At 46.8% G+C, this 16,602-nt stretch overlaps 1 protein-coding gene and 1 long non-coding RNA gene across 6 annotated transcripts in view; one reads left to right on the forward strand and one right to left on the reverse strand.

Moving 5' to 3' along the window:
• IQSEC2 (IQ motif and Sec7 domain ArfGEF 2) overlaps positions 1 to 16,602 on the forward strand; it is a 165,228-nt gene that overhangs the window by 30,871 nt on the left and 117,755 nt on the right. The window lies entirely within an intron of this gene.
• Positions 946 to 5,585, reverse strand: LOC310835304. The gene is made up of 2 exons (XR_014559530.1): positions 4,659 to 5,585; positions 946 to 1,173 (listed from the first exon to the last, which is right to left on the reverse strand). It is a non-coding gene; the product is annotated as an uncharacterized lncRNA (long non-coding RNA).

Below are 16,602 nucleotides of genomic sequence, written 5' to 3' on the forward strand. Positions count from 1 at the left end.
CCTCTCAGGTGGGCGCCATTGCCATTATGAGAGAACAAGGGAGGTGTTCCTGGTGAGTTCTGGCACCTCTTTTTATAGAAAATAGCTCTGCTTCTTGGTGTTGTGGCCACTCCCATGTACTTCCTGTTGGTGTAATTTGGTGGAAATGAGCAAAGGTTTAGCATATCTTTATACTTTAGAAAAGTGGGGAGAGAAGTTTGCCCTTGGGCGCCATGGAACAGTGCTGCCGGGAGAGCAGGCTCTCTCTCTTTTGCTACTGGACTGACTGGCATTTGGTGGAGCTGGCTGGTGGTGGTGGCAAGTAGGTGCATGCATGTACGTGAGCGGAGTAAGGAGTAAGTGAGGACAGTGGTTATTTCCCCCTTTCCTTCTGCATTCGCTCTTGGGGCTGCAAATACATCTTTCGCCAACTGTGGGGTAAAGGGAAGGAAGAGGACTAGCAAGAAAGGGGAGAGTGACTCCTGAGGGAGCAAGAGGCTCCAGTGGCATCCGGAGTAAAGAGAGACATCCACAGCCCTCTTACGTTTTTGGTGGCAGCTGTTGGTGGTGAGTAGGCGACCTGATTCCTGATTGTATTCCCTGCCCTAAAAGTCAGGATCTCTCTGGAGTCTCCACCTCTTGCTTTTAATATTTGTGTGTCTCTTTTTCTTCCTTAAACAACAAGTTTACACATAAGCAGAGTTTTATAGGGAGAGCCAGATGCCCTGGAGTCATAGTGCAACTAACTTCTGCTGATTTAAAAAGGGGGGGTTGAGGGCAGCTGGGGGGGGACTGGAAGTGTCAAAGGGGGCCAGTGTGGAGTCAATAAGGTGGGAGGACTGAAGGACATTTTTTAAATGGGCAAAGCAGCAGACAGTCTAGAACAGGTCTGCACAACATTTGGCCCGTGGGCCACTTGCAGCCCACCAAAGAATTTCAGGCAACCCATGAAAAATGCAGAGGATGTAAAAGAAAGTAAAGATGTAATGAGTGCTTTGTCTCTCCCCCACTTAAGCCACCTTCCACTAGTCACTACTGTGCCCGTCATGCAACTTGGTGAATGGGTTGCCACTGTGCACTCCCTGTTTGTCACATGACCAGCGACAACCAAACATTGTCAGTCTGTCTCTAGTGATTTTCATCAGGGAAAAGGTGGACGCCATTCTTCTAATCTGGATCCCTTATGGCTACTTTCTGTAAAGAAAAAGACACAGGGAATCCCAAGCATAAGATTCAGACATGCCATTAAAATACCATCTAACCCTCTTTTCCATCTCCGTCTCCTTTGTTTGTAGGGAATGTGGCAAAAAGTGTTGGGACTGCAGTTATGGCAGGGGAGGTATCCCTTCACATCTTGCTCTGTAATGTTTTATTGACAGCAGGATTACAAATTGCTCCCCTCGTGCTGCATTGGTCCACTGAGCTGTTTCCATCTTTGGTTGCTTTATTGCAATGCTGCAGTCAGCCCATGTCCCAATGCGACAGCAGGCGAGCATGAATGGATTGACACATTGCTACATCTCACAGGAAGAAAAGTTCAGGTGATGTGGCAGAGCATTGTGGGAAAACTGCAATGTGGCAGGACCGTATTTTCATAGGGTGTGCTAAAGAAAAGGCAGATTTTTCATCCTTATCTGCTGCAGAAAATGGTGTGAGAATGCTGTGCTGTCCACGCCACATCCCATAATGTGCCATTGTTTGGCATGCTGCTTTCTAAAAAGGTAAATCTTATGCAGATCGTACCTCATTAAAGAAATGAAAAACATTCTATGATTCTATGATTTCTGTAGTTAGTCTGTTTTGCTAGGTATTTTATGGGAGCAATTCTACAAATTGAAATGTTACTCTAAAGGAGCAACAGCTACCTCAGAGCCCAAAATTCTGCATTGAGAAACCACAGAGCACTGCAATGCCTCCGCACAGCTCCTGTTCACAATCCACAGCTCTGGCACAAAAGGGTTTGTGCTGATGAACTCCCCTTATGGGTTACGTTTCCCATACCGCCACCCTTGGTGGAACACATAGTCTGCTGCCTCACCTTTGGCTCATAACAGACCTGCTTTTGATTATGACTGGGCATCACTGCTAAGCAAGAACAATCCTTCTGATCTCTCCAATAGCACAGTGGAAGTTTGATGGCAGACGAGCTTTTCTATAGGGCTGTTGTATCATGGCAGCAGTAGGGTAATATGGTGACTACTCTGGAACGGTGTGATATGACTTGTTTGGCCTGATGTTCTTTCTGATGAATTTGTGGGAAAGCCGGGGAAAGCATTTTGTGCTGTGATGGTGTTCGGTGAGAACACTGCTGTACAATGTGACTTTACTGCAGAGCAGGAAGCTCTGGGGTGATTCCTGGTGTTGGTGCTCAAAGGATTGAGCCCAGTACACTGAGGCAGGAGGAGAAAGGAATCAGTTTGTCTTGGCTGTTGCTGCACCAACACCCACTGAGTGCCAGCAGAACATGTTTGAACAGCAGTTTAATGGGCTGCCAACACGCCCAGGCCGGCTTCATTAGCTAAAAGCCTGTCCTTGCTGGGAGCTTTGCCAAAGTTTAGCAGGCGTTTGGCAGACCACATCCCCGCAGGGGTCGGAGGCAGTGTCTCTGGATAGCTGGGACCAGAGTTGGAGCTTCCCAGTGGTGCATGGATGGTGGCAAAATCCAGCAAGGCCAGTAAACGGCTCCAGCCTAGTGGTAAGGCCTTAGGCCATATTGGATACCCTCATCTGCCCTTACTGACTGCTTTCCCATCCCTCCGGAAGATGAGCAAGGAGAAGTGGGGCATTGGGTCACAGAGATCTTAGTACTGTCCACACTAACAGGGCCTCAGGGTTTCAGGCAGGGGACATTCCCAGCCCTGCCTGGAGATGCTGGGCTTGAGCCTGGGACCTTCTGCATGCAGAGCAGATGCCCTGCCCTTGAGCTGCAGCCCTTCCCAGCCGTGAAGGAACTATTGTGGGACTGTATCAGTGGCATGCTTTGGGGGCAGGACCAGTGTTTTGACATGCAGAGCCGACATGGGTGTTGCTCCTGATGGAGGAGCGCAAAATGCAGCCCTCACCCCATTCTCCCCTTCATTCTTCTTTGTGCCTTCCTCCTCCTTGGCATGGCCCTCAGCTCCTTGCTCTCTCCAGCACCCCATATTTTGTATATACAGTGGTACCTCGGGTTAAGTACGTAATTCGTTCCGGAGGTCCGTACTTAACCTGAAACTGCTCTTAACCTGAAGCACCACTTTAGCTAATGGGGCCTCCTGCTGTTGCTGCGCCGCCGGTGCCCGATTTCTGTTCTCAATCTGAAGCAAAGTTCTTAACCTGAAGCACTATTTCTGGGTTAGCGGAGTGTGTAACCTGAAGCGTATGTAACCTGAGGTACCACTGTATTAGTGTGTGAGAGGTGGTGGTGGGGAAGTGCTGAAGTTTCTCCCAAGGACATACCATTCCTGTGACGCTTGCTGGGGGAGGGGAGGGAGCTGTTTCCAGCACCTTGCTATCACCGTCCCCCCCCCCCACCTGCTGTCAGCAATGCAGAGCCCCAAGGAGCTGCCTTCACATGCCACTGTCTCCGCGGCAGAATTGGTGGCTGCGACTGACTGGGGAGACAAGAAGCTCTTGGTTGTTTAGGAGAGAAGTGGGGTCTTGCCACCAGCCACATATTTCACTCCAAATAGGGACCTCTCTTCCCGCCCCCCCCATTTTTTAAAAACGTCATCACTCCAAACTCAGGGGCCCATCTTGTCATAGTTGGGGGGGATTGAGAGCTGGGAGCCAGGACTCCCTGGATTGCACCCTCAGTCAGAAGCGCGGCTGGTGTTGCTAAGTGAGCTCTTTGGCATGCCAACCGCAAGGCTAATGTAGCGGCAGGTTGCTAGGATATATTCAGGGTGGAGGGGAGGGGGTGTTGGGAGATGACAGTTCGGAGGAGGGGGAGTGACAGCATGCAGGGCCGCTGCCAGGAAGTGTTGCCACAGCAACCAGAAGCATACACAGCACCAACTTCCCAACAGCTGTTTCCATGGTAAGGACCATATTTCTGCCTCCGGTGGCAAAGATCAGCCCCACTCCACCCTGGTGTGGGGGCAACTGATGTTACAGGACGCCCTCAGCCAGGCCCGAGATGCACCTGTTTCTGGGGAGGAGCACATGACTGTTGAATGTGACTATTTGGAATGCCAAACTTAATCCTGCAATTATGACCAAGAACTGCAAGAGATTCAGAGAAGCCTGAGCAGGGTTTTATGGCAGGGAATGCACCTTTTCCCTCTCAACAGCTCTTGGGGAAAAAACAGCAAGCTTTTGAATAAGCACGATCTGAGCAAGGTAAAGGGTGTTCCACCCCCTGGAGACAGATTGCCCTCTCTGCTTGGTGTTGCCATTTCCCTGCTCCATCGCTCCCCCCTCCCCCCCAAGGGCCGACTTCTGTTACGTTAGCTCTAAAATAAGTACACATATCACAGAAATGGAAGGCCTCCCTGTCTCCGGGCTGTTAAAAAAAGCAAAACAAGAAGTTGCCCCATATTAGGGAAGGGAGCTTGCCATGTTTGCTCTGTTCCAGTTGCTTAGCCTCTCTGGGAGTTCCCACTCTGTACCCCAAGCTTTTCAGCTGAACCTGCCTATCCTACAGCCTCCCCCCCCCACTCCGCTCCATAAATAGGAAGGCAAGACTGAATCTAAGGTACCTGTGCAGTGGCCAATTAGCACTGATTGTGGGTTGCCAGCTGCCCATCAGGGTGGCAGAAGACTCCATGCTGGCATCTGAAAGGGCATGGCTCTTCCAGGATAGCTAGACTGCTGGGGAGATGCATGCTCTTGGCTCCTGCCTAAGCTCTGCTTCACTTCTTGCTGCTCCTCGGTCTTCTCTTCTCTTCTCTTCCCTGGCTCCCAAACTTTCACCTGCCTGGTTGCACATCAAGAGATAGCAGCAGCGGCGGCAGCAGCAATGATGTTTCCTAAAAAGGACAGGTAGGAAGCAGGTGTTTGAATGGGTGCCAAGCTGAGTAAAGCCATGGAGACCCTACAGTAATGGATTCTTAGATACAAATGGAGCTGGCAGCAGGGAGTTCTCTTAAGGTGGAAGGCAGGCAAACTGAGGTTTTGCTGCAGAATATCCCACATTCAGCAAATTCTAGTAAGCCACAGTCAGAGAGCGGTTACATAAACAAGGTGTCCCGTGCCAGAGGTGCCTGTTCCATTCAAGGAGTATTGCAGTGAAGTGGTCCAGACGAGAAAAGATGAGCTGCAGGAAGCCACCCACTCCAACTGTCACCTGGTGGAAGATCCCTGTGCCCCCTTTGCATCGGGTTCGGCAGAAGCATCAAATCACCCAAAGGCAGGGGCCAAACTGGTTAGCAAGGCAACTGGGAAAGGCAAGGCAGGTTAGCTAACAGAAGTGGGTACAAGTGGGACCAAACTCAGAGGAAGCATATAGCAGAAAAAGATGGAAGAGCCACGAGCAATGAAATGTGTGTGTCTTCGTTGAACAGAAGCCTAGTTTTCACTGAGGTAATAAAAGCTAATTCTGGACTGTACCATTAAAAACTGCAGGTAGAGGAGGCTAACATGATGGAATTCTTCTCTGTGGAACAATGTACCCTGCATGTGACACACTGGTTAAGGGGAGTCCGTGGTTGTTTGCTTGCTTGCTTGATTGTATAGTGGAACATATAGTGGTGCGGCAATAAAACTGCTAGCATATTTGCAGGGTCTAGTATGGTTTCAAATTGGATGAGGGGCCATGTGTTGCAGGGGGTTGGACTAGATGACCCTCAGGGTGACTTCCACCGCCTTGCCCCATGATTGCGGGGCCCAGGGCCATATGACATCACTATGCCCCATGGGATGTGCACATGCCACCACAGAACTTTTTGGGGGGGTCCAGCCCCTTCATTGAAAATGTTGGGGGGGCCTCAGCCCTCACAGACCTGCAGAGATGGCACCCCTGTGATTTGACAAGAAAGGAAAATTTATATAGGTGCAGGAAGGTGAGGAATAGAAGCAGCTAAGGAGCCATTGAGCTGCTTAGGCCCAAGAAGGCCCTTGATTTCCACAGAGTCAGACTTTACCTCAATGCCAGGTAGTCTACAGGTTGAGCTCACTCCACTATCCAGGTGCTGGTCCAAGACCAGCACAGCCTCTCTTGACTCAGACAGTATTTTACTCCAAATCTCTTAATGTCCACCCTTCCCCATGGCTTCATGTAAATTTCAAACAGCAATATAAACCTGTGTAGCCAAGCTATGTCATAAGGCCAAACTATGGTGACTCAGTGCTATTGTCTGGACATGATCCTGCACGTGGGAACAGTACCACAAAATTACGGTGCCCTCCATCTCCCAAACCATGGAATCAGTCAAGAGCATGGGTAGGCAAACTAAGGCCCAGGGGCCGGATCGGGCCCAATCGCCTTCTAAATCCGGCCTACGGACAGTCCGGGAATCAGCGTGTTTTTACATGAGTAGAATGTGTGCTTTTATTTAAAATGCATCTCTGTGTTATTTGTGGGGCATAGGAATTCGTTCATCCCCCCCCCAATATAGTCCAGTCCCCCACAAGGTCTGAGGGACAGTGGACCAGCTCCCTGCTGAAAAAGTTGGCTGACCCTTTGGTCAAGAATGATGCTGTGGTCAATGGTGCCAAAAGCTGCTGAGAGTTCAAAGAGGATCAACAAAGTTGTATTCCCCTGGTCTTTTCCCCATACCTTTCTCAGTAAAGATCTTCAATCATGGCAACCAAGGCTAATTTGGTCCCAAATCCAGACCTGAACCTAGACTGGCATGGATCTTGTAATCAAGTTTCTTCCAAGAGCATCTAAAGCTCAGTGAACACCACTAACAATCACCTTCCCTGAAAAGGGGATGTTAGTATTGGGCTGGTAGTTGCTTAAAACCTCTGGGTCCCATGTGGGTTTCCTGAGGAGTGGGCACTCTCACTTCTCTTTCAAGGCATAAGGCCCTGCCCCATCTGCACCCGGGCACCCTCCCCTCCTTTCTCCTAGCTGCCTGAAATAGGATGTGGTTGGGGGCATGTAGTAGGCCCATTGTCCAAAGCATCTTGCGGAGATCCTCTGGGTTCACTCTGCACCAACAGCTGATGAAGTGAGCAGTTGGGGCTGCAGGATGTAGGGTTTCATGGGACGTTGGGAGAGTGCTTTCCCCCAATAATAGAAGGATTTTGAGTCTCCAGGTGGGCTGTGGGAGTCTCTGAAGGACAGCAGAATGTGTGTGTGTGTGCCAAAATCAGGGTGATGGCCACTTCCTAGAATCTTTTTAATGATAGTATCCTCTCATTTCCCCTCAAATGTTCCAAAATCTGATTCATCGCAACCCAGTTAAATAATTCAACTGAATATTTGAGAGTTGTACATTGAACACTGGGATATCTCTCCGGAATAAAATAAGTGCACACAAGCATCTTTGTACAAGCTGTGTGTGCACATGTGTGTGTGCACAGGCACATCCACTACAAAGTTGGGAGTGCTCAGGATTGCTCTATACACAACATGACTTCAAAGTGCCCACAGTAGCTAAATCAGGTTAAATGTCCACAGAAGGTCTGAATTTGCATAATTCATTCATTTAAATTACATAATTTGAGGGTTGTGGAATAACTGTTGCCATATCGCTTGCTTGCAGGGCTTCTTAGTGAAAAGTAAAGGTATAAATATTTGTATAGGACTAGCAGAAGGTGAGTTTTTCAAGCGTGAGATTGGGGTACCCTGTGAGGAACAAATCTGGATAGGGAAATGCAGACAAGAGTAGGGGATATTGGTTGGGGTTGGGGGTTGGGTTTTTTGAGCCCTGGTTTCTATGGAGATGAGAGGCTGGTGCCCTCCAAAGTCAGCATCATTTCTAAAATAATCCTGCCTGCTCCCCACTCCCCCCAGCTTGTTTCCTGGTTTTAATTAGTAGCTAGTGTGTGAGTCACAGAGAACTGGAGGGAAAGGGTGTAATCAGGGGAGACAATGGGTCTGGGGCGCTCCCTCCTCACACAGAGCCTGAGTACGTGAGGGGGTGTGCAAGTGGGTGCGACATCCGACATCAAGCCAATGTCGTGGTGGAATATGGGAAGTGTGTGAGTGTGGTGCATGCGTGCACGTGGGTGTAGCCAAGGGGGGGGGAGCAGGGGGACAGCTTCCACCCTAAATCAATCAAAATCAGTACAAGTCAATACAAATCTGAGAGCCTGCCCCCCCCCCGGAAAAGCCTGCCCTCCCCTAACAAAACTCCTGGCTACACCCATGTGCATGGACCTCTGGGGGGATGAGAGTGTAGTACATGCAGGGGAGAGAGAAAAAGGTTGCTATTGTCTTTCATAGAATCATAGAATTGTAGAGTTGGAAGGGACCCCAAGTCCAAGCCCTGCAATGCAAGAATATCAACTGAAACATGATTGGCAGATGGCCATCCAACCTCTGCTTTAAAAGCTCCAACGAAGGAGAGTTCATTGCCTCCCAAGGGAGTCGGCTCCACTGTTCAGCAGCTCTTACTGTCAGAAAGTTCTTCCTGATGTTTAGTCAAAATCTCATTTCTTCTAACTTGAAGCCATTGCTTCAGGTCCTACCCTCTGGAGCAGGAGAAAACAAGCTTGGTCCATCTTCCATGTGAGAGCCCATTTGATATTTGAAGATGACTGTCATATCTCACCTGTCTCCTCTTTTCTAGGCTACACATACCCAGCTCCCTCAACAGTTCCTTATAAGGCTTGGTTTACAGATCCTTGCTCATCTTGGTTGCTCTCTTCCATACATCTCTCAGATTGTGAATATCTTTCTTAAATTGTGGTGCCCAGAACTGGACACAGTATACCAGGTGTGGTCTGATCAAGGCAGATTAGAGTGGTACTATTATTTCCCTTGACCTGGACACTAGAGTTCTGTTGATGCAGCCTAAAATAGCATTAGCCTTTTTTGATGCTGCATCACACTGTTGCCTCATGCTAAGTCTGTGGTCCACTAAGATCTCTAGGCACTTTCCACATGTACTACTGGAAAGCCAGGTGTCCCTCATCTTATATTTGTGCAGCTGGTTGTTCAATGTGTCCCTATTGAAATCCATCGTGTTATCTTGGGCCCAGTTCTCCAACCTGTTACGGTCATATTGAATACGGATTTTGTCTTCTGCGGTATTAGCTACCACTCCCAGTTTGGTGTCACCTGCAAATTTGATTAGTATCCCCTCAAATTCATTCATCTAACTCATTTATAAATATGTTGAACAACAATGAGCCCAGGACAGAACTCTGAGGCAGGACCCCACTTGTCTCTTTCTTCCAGGATGATGAGGAACTCTTTGAGTTAGCTACAAATCCATCTAACAGTTACCTCGTCCAGGCCACATTTTACCAGCCTTGCTGAAATCAAGATACACTAAGTCCACAGCATTCTACTGATCCACCAAGCTTGTAACTTATCAAAAAAATAAATGAGATTCGACTAGCATGATTTGTTTTGAAGAAACCCATGCTGGGTCTTAGTGATCACAGAATCCTTTTCTAAGTGCTCACAAGCCAACTGTTGAATTATCTGTTCTAGGACCTTTTGTGGTATTGACAGCAAGCTGACCAGTCTTTATTTACCTGGGTCTTCTTTGTCCCTCTTTTTGAATATGAGGACAATATTTGCCAACTTCCAGGCTGCAGGGACCTCACCTGTTCTCCACAAATTCTCTGAAGCTCCTTTAGTACCCTTGGAAGCAGCTCATCAAGCTCTGGAGATTTGAATTCATTTAAAGTAGCCTGGTGTTCCCTTTCCACCTCTTCTCCTATCTTGGGCTGTAGCTCCCTCCTTATATCATTTATTCTGTTATCACCAGGTTGGGAACTGTTTTCCTTTTGGATGAAGACAGAGGCAAAGTAGGTTTGATCAGTTACTCCTTCTGTCTGTCGCTCAAAGCATTTCTCCATCTTCTCCATGCAGAGGACCTGTTACTTGCTTGCTCTTTCTCTTGCTTTGAACATAGCCAAAGAAAGCTTTTTGTTCTTTTGAACCTTTGGCCTGCCAGACCTTCACCCTGCAGCTGTTGGCTACTCATGTATACTCCTCCTTTGTGATTTCCCCTTTCTTCCATTTATTATACATAGCCTTCTTAACTCTCAGTTCATCTGTAAGCTCCTTATCTTACTTTTCTTTCTTGTTGAAACTGTCTGCCTTTGAGCCTTCAATATTTCACCTATCTGAAACTTCCATCCATCTTGGACTCCCTTCTCTTTGAGTAGGTATGACTATGGGATCTTACTTAGTAGAATCATAGAATCATAGAGTTGGAAGAGACCACAAGGGCCATCGAGTCCAACCCCCTGCCAAGCAGGAACAGCATCAGAGCACTCCTGACATATGGTTGTCAAGCCTCTGCTTAAAGACCTCCAAAGAAGGAGACTCCACCACACTCCTTGGCAGCAAATTCCACTGTCGAACAGCTCTTACTGTCAGGAAGTTTTTCCTAATGTTTAGGTGGAATCTTCTTTCTTGTAGTTTGGATCCATTGCTCCGTGTCCGCTTCTCTGGAGCAGCAGAAAACAACCTTTCTCCCTCCTCTATGTGACATCCTTTTATATATTTGAACATGGCTATCATATCACCCCTTAACCTCCTCTTCTCCAGGCTAAACATGCCCAGCTCCCTTAGCCGTTCCTCATAAGGCATCGTTTCCAGGCCTTTGACCATTTGGGTTGCCCTCCTCTGGACACGTTCCAGTTTGTCAGTGTCCTTCTTGAACTGTGGTGCCCAGAACTGGACACAGTACTCCAGGTGAGGTCTGACCAGAGCAGAATACAGTGGCACTATTACCTCCCTTGATCTAGATGCTATACTCCTATTGATGCAGCCCAGAATTGCATTGGCTTTTTTAGCTGCCGCGTCACACTGTTGGCTCATGTCAAGTTTGTGATCAACCAAGACTCCTTTTCACATGTACTGCTCTCAAGCCAGGTGTCACCCATCTTGTATTTGTGCCTCTCATTTTTTTTGCCCAAGTGCAATACTTTACATTTCTCCCTGTTAAAATTCATCTTGTTTGTTTTGGCCCAGTTCTCTAATCTGTCAAGGTCGTTTTGAAGTGTGATCCTGTCCTCTGGGGTGTTAGCCACCCCTCCCAGTTTGGTGTCATCTGCAAATTTGATCAGGATGCCCTTGAGTCCATCATCCAAGTCGTTGATAAAGATGTTGAATAAGACCAGGCCCAAGACAGAACCCTGTGGCACCCCACTAGTCACTCTTCTCCAGGATGAAGAGGAACCATTGATGAGCACCCTTTGGGTTCAGTCAGTCAGCCAGTTACAAATCCACTGAGTGGTAGCATAGTCAAGACCGCATTTTACCAGCTTCTTTACAAGAATATCATGGGGCACCTTGTCAAATGCCTTGCTGAAATCAAGGTAGGCTACATCCACTGCATTCCCTTCATCTACCAGGCTTGTAATTCTGTCAAAAAATGAGATCAGGTTCGTCTGACATGACTTATTTTTCAGAAATCCATGCTGACTATTGGTGATCACAGCATTCCTTTCTAGGTGCTCACAGACTGTTTGCTTAATGATCTGTTCCAGAATCTTCCCTGGTATTGATGTCAGACTGACTGGGCGGTAGGGAAACATTTGCCTTCCTCCAGTCTGCCGGGACTTCGCCTGTTCTCCAGGAATTCTCAAAGATGACTGCCAGTGGTTCTGAGATCACATCTGCCAGTTCTTTTAATACTCGTGGATGCAGTTCATCTGGCCCTGGAAACTTGAATACATCTAAACTAGCCAAGTATTCTTGTACTATCTCCTTAGTTATTCTGGGCTGTGTTTCCTCTGCTGAATCATTGGCTCCAAATTCTTCAGGTCGGGCATTGTTTTCTTTATCAGAGAAGACTGAGGCAAAGAAGGCTTTCAGGAGTTCAGCCCTTTCTGTGTAGCCTGTTTGCATTTCACCATCTTCTCCTCTGAGTGACCCCACAGTTTCTTTGTTCTTCCTTTTGCTACGAACATACCCATAAAAGCCTTTTTTGTTGCTTTTAACCTCACTAGCAAGCCTGAGTTCATTCTGTGCTTTAGCTTTTCTGACTTTGTGTCTACACGTGCTGGCTATTTGTTTGAATTCCTCTTTGGTGGTTTCCCCCCTTTTCCATTTTTTGTTACCATCCTTTTTTAATCTTAATTCAGTTAAAAATTCTTTAGATAGCCATCCTGGCTTCTGTAGGCACCTTCCATGTTTCTGTCTCATTGGTATTGCCTGAAGTTGTGCTTTTACTATCTCCCTCTTAACAAACTCCCAGCCATCATGAACTCCCTTTCCTTTTAGTGTTACTGTCCATGGGATCTCACCCAGCACTTCCCTAAGTTTTATGAAGTCTTCTTTCTTAAAGTCAAGAAATTGAGTCCTAGTATGCTTGGCTGCTCCTTTCCGCTGTATAGTAAACTTCAGAAGAGCATGATCACTCGCGCCTAATGATCCTTCCACTTCTACCCCACTAACCAGGTCATCAACATTGGTTAGGACCAGATCTAAAATTGCTGTTCCTCTTGTTGCTTCTCCCACTTTCTGGACAATGAAGTTGTCTGCAAGGCCAGTGGGGAATCTGTTTGACCTTATACTCTTGGCTGAGTTTGACATCTAACAAATATCCGGGTAATTGAAGTCCCCCATTACTACTATCTCCCTTCCTTTTGCATGCTTGGCCATCTGTTCCGGGAAGGCATCATCTATGTCCTCCGTTTGGCTTGGGGATCTATAGTAAACTCCCACAATGAGGTCACTGTTATTCTTCTCTCCCTTAATTTTGACCCAAATGCTCTCACTTTGGCTTTGAGGTTCTAAATCTTGGATCTCTTCACAGGTATACACATCCCTGACATATAACGCCACTCCTCCTCCTTTCTTGTCTGGTCTGTTTCTCTGAAATAGATTGTAGTAGTTCTTTAAGCTTTTTGAAATCAGCCTTCTTAAAGTCCAAAGTGCATGTCTGACTACACTCAGCTTTCCCTTGGCTTAGTTTCCAGTTGGGACACGAGATGATTGCTACATGTTGTTATTTGCTTTCTCCAGCACATGATCTTGGAGGCTCTGTCCAGCTTGTCATGGCTGTTGCCCTTCATGTGAGGACCACATTTCACTCTGAAGGTACATAGTTCAGTAGCTGAGCACAGGCCGTGCATGCCAACAGGCCCAGGTTCAATCTTTGACATCCCTGTCTTGAAGGATTTTAGTGAGCAGGGCAGAGTCTGGAAACCCACCTGCCGAAGAAGATAATACTGAGCTGGGTAATTGACTCAGTATGAAGATGTACATTTTGCAAATGCCAGATAAATTACATGTGCATCTTCCTAATAAAGCTGATGTACATGTAATCTTTTAAAAGTGGTGTTTATTTATGCATCTTAAGTTGTGTAGCTTCACAATATTCACAGCAGTCTTTAGTGAGCATGATTTTGCCTAGACTTGTGTAAGAGTGTGTATCTTTGATTATATTATATTATATGTGTATGTGTTGTGACATATTTTGTGTATTTTTAAATGTGTCATATTCTGTATTGGCTTGCTTGCCTGAGGTGGGTGTTTTTGCGCAGGCGTGCTCAGAATTCACCAGTGAACCTCATCACTACAACATCTCTGGGGAAATGGGTGGATCAGGTTTCTCTATAGGGATGGCAAAATGGACCTGGAGAAAAGTTGCTGTACATTTTAAACACATATTAAGTCATCAGGTTAAATCCTATGAACTGGCTCTATGCCTCTGTTTGCAGAAGGACTGCCAGTTATGGTAAAACTGTGTCATTTCTGACACTTCAAGGTTTCATGCAAATTTGCCCATGCATAACCTCACGCCTTGGCAGGAATCATCAGGGATAGCTGCATTAGCTTGCTCCTGTTGGCTGCACAAGGGCTTGACCCTGGGACCACGGACTGATCTGGAACTTGGTTTGCTCAGAGCCTGCTTTAGATACAGAGGGATACACAACACCAGAAGCCATGATTGGCAGGCAGTATATAAAGATTCTTGATCAGCCAGTCATGGTACAAGTACAGGAAGCCTGGTCTTTTGCCCTTGCCCAGTCAAGAGAAGTATATTCTAGCTGCTGCATTTCAGCCCAATTCCAGCTGTTGACATCAGGGCCCTGGGTTGGAGGACACACTCCCTGGGTCTGGATTGAGGTATAGCTGTGCACAAGCTTCAGTCTGGCTCTGCACTAACAAATGGTATGCAGTATTATATTGAGCAAGAGCAAATAATGAAACCCAACTTCACTGGGGAAACGTGAGTGGTTTAATGGACCCTTGTGGTGGCAGGAGAGGAAGGGGGGCTGTAGTTGTTGACGAACACAAGAAAGCATGTGCTAATGGCAGTTTTTTTCTTTAACATTAAGAGAGGTTTCTCCCATCTCCACATTTTCTCTGCTCTCCTAATTCCTCTATAATGCTGGGGTTTGTGAAAATCTGAGCATTCCCCTATGTGAGTCGGTTGAGACCTTACTTTTCAGGGCTAGCCTACATAAACGGTTGTGGACAATGAGCAGCATGCTTGCATACTAAGCATTAATATGAGAGGAGCTGCTTAAGAAAAATAGCAGCAGTGACTTCAAGGGGGGTGGGAGGAATGACTGTTCAATGTGTCCAGCTCAGTGAAGTTGCCACTGAAGTTGCTCCAGTAACATGAATGCAATTGAGAAAAGAGGATTATAAATCTTATAAATTGTTATAAGGGGAAAAAACCCTGCTCTTTTCCCCTTATAAGGTACCCAAGTGCCCATATAGAGTCCTCTTTTTAGGTTCTCTGTCGGTAGGAGAAAATAACAGAGGCCAACCAGAGAATATTGAGAAGCAAGGCAGCTAGTAAGCCTGATCTATGTTAAAGCTGTTGCAGTAGGGTGCTCCCCACACACACACACGAGGGGGGGGGGAGACCTCGACCACAGGCACACAAGCCCTTATATAAACTTTTTAAATTCCCCACCTTCAAACTCCAGACCACCCCCAGAAACATCATACATACCCTACATCACAGAAGGGGTGGTCTAAAACAGAATCCTGAGTGTGTTGTTTATCTCCTGTCTGGCAAGTTATCTGGATTGCATTATCTGAGTTTTGGCCACTCTTTTGTTATTACTACTACGTAATTCCTGAATCTAGGTCACAGGACACGGCCTCACACCCTGTTCATATCTTGAATGTGCCCTTAAGACAGGATTTGTGAGGAAAGACAATGGGGAAGTTTCCCACTTTGACCTTGAAGAGAAATATTTGAGGTCAGTTTGTTCAGGACCTTTTCTGTGGGATTCAGACATGTGGTTCATATATACAGTTAGGAACTATATATATATATATATATGACCTTAAATTTCTTATAACAAAATCAACCTGGGCCAGGTCCATCCCTTGGTGGCAAATTGAACTAAAATAAATGATTGCTTAATAGGGGGCTGAGCACAGCCATTGGGGTTCTTGCGGGACACTTCTCCTGGGGTCATGTCAGAGCTGAGCCTGCAATGATAGCCTTGGGGTTACATTCTGCTGACCATGCTTACTGAGCTTTGTTGTGGGTGCTTGTTAGGCTGAAAGAAAGAGAATGGGAGGCTGCCTGCTTCTCACCCATTTAACACAGCTGAATCTCCCTTCCTCAGCATACTCATGGCCACTGGCAGCAAAGGAACTTTTGCTACCTGATTTGGAGCCCCCCACCAGCTAGGGCCAAATCTCTCTGAGTAATTGAAACCCACCAAGGCCTAACTTTATGGATCCATCCCCTCCATGGTGCTGCCAGAAACAGCTCACTTTGCTATGCTGCATGGTGGGGCTGAACAGCACTTGTGTACAGACCTCTCTCTGCAGCCAGGGATATCCTACACATTTCAGGAAATTGCAGTTGCTCCCTTCTTGGCTGCGCTCTCTCTCTCTCTCTCTCTCTCTCTCTCTCTCTCTCTCTCTGTGTGTGTGTGTGTGTGTGTGTGTGTGTGTGAGAGAGAGAGAGAGAGAGAGAGAGAGAGAGATTTGATTCTTCACTATTTTTAGGTAAGGGCAGGGGTCTCTCTACTGAAGATGACGCTTTCCTTTCTTGCCTCTTCCTAAAATTTGTGCCTCACTGCCCTCAGTCATATGCACATGGACAAACTTTGCAAATAAGATACAAATAGCTGGGGCAAGTTGCAGTACAGTGGTACCTCGGGTTAAGAACTTAATTCGTTCTGGAGGTCTGTTCTTAACCTGAAACTGTTCTTAACCTGAAGCACCACTTTAGCTAATGGGGACTCCCACTGCCTCCGTGCCACTGCTGCATGATTTCTGTTCTCATCCTGAAGCAAGGTTCTTAACCCGAGGTAATATTTCTGGGTTAGTGGAGTCTGTAACCTGAAGCGTATGTAACCCAAGGTACCACTGTACTAGGCATTTCTCACTCAAGTTGCATCTAAATCCGTTTTCTTCTCATTTTTCACTTTTATCACTCATGAAAAAAGAGCTTCCTATTTCTAGGCTGTAGAAACTCAAGTTTTGTTACCAACAGCCAAATGGTGAGTTGTGATAACAAAGATGTTGGCTGTCAAAAGCTGTTACTGGTTTGGTTTTTTTTTTGCCAGTACCGTACTGTGCCTTCACCCAATGAATGAGACACGGGTATAACAGCCATGTGATTATACAAGATGCAGCTTTTACAT

This window comes from Podarcis gaigeae, assembly GCF_964106915.1.
Source record: "Podarcis gaigeae genome assembly, chromosome: 17".
NCBI classification, from domain to species: Eukaryota; Metazoa; Chordata; class Lepidosauria; order Squamata; family Lacertidae; genus Podarcis; species Podarcis gaigeae.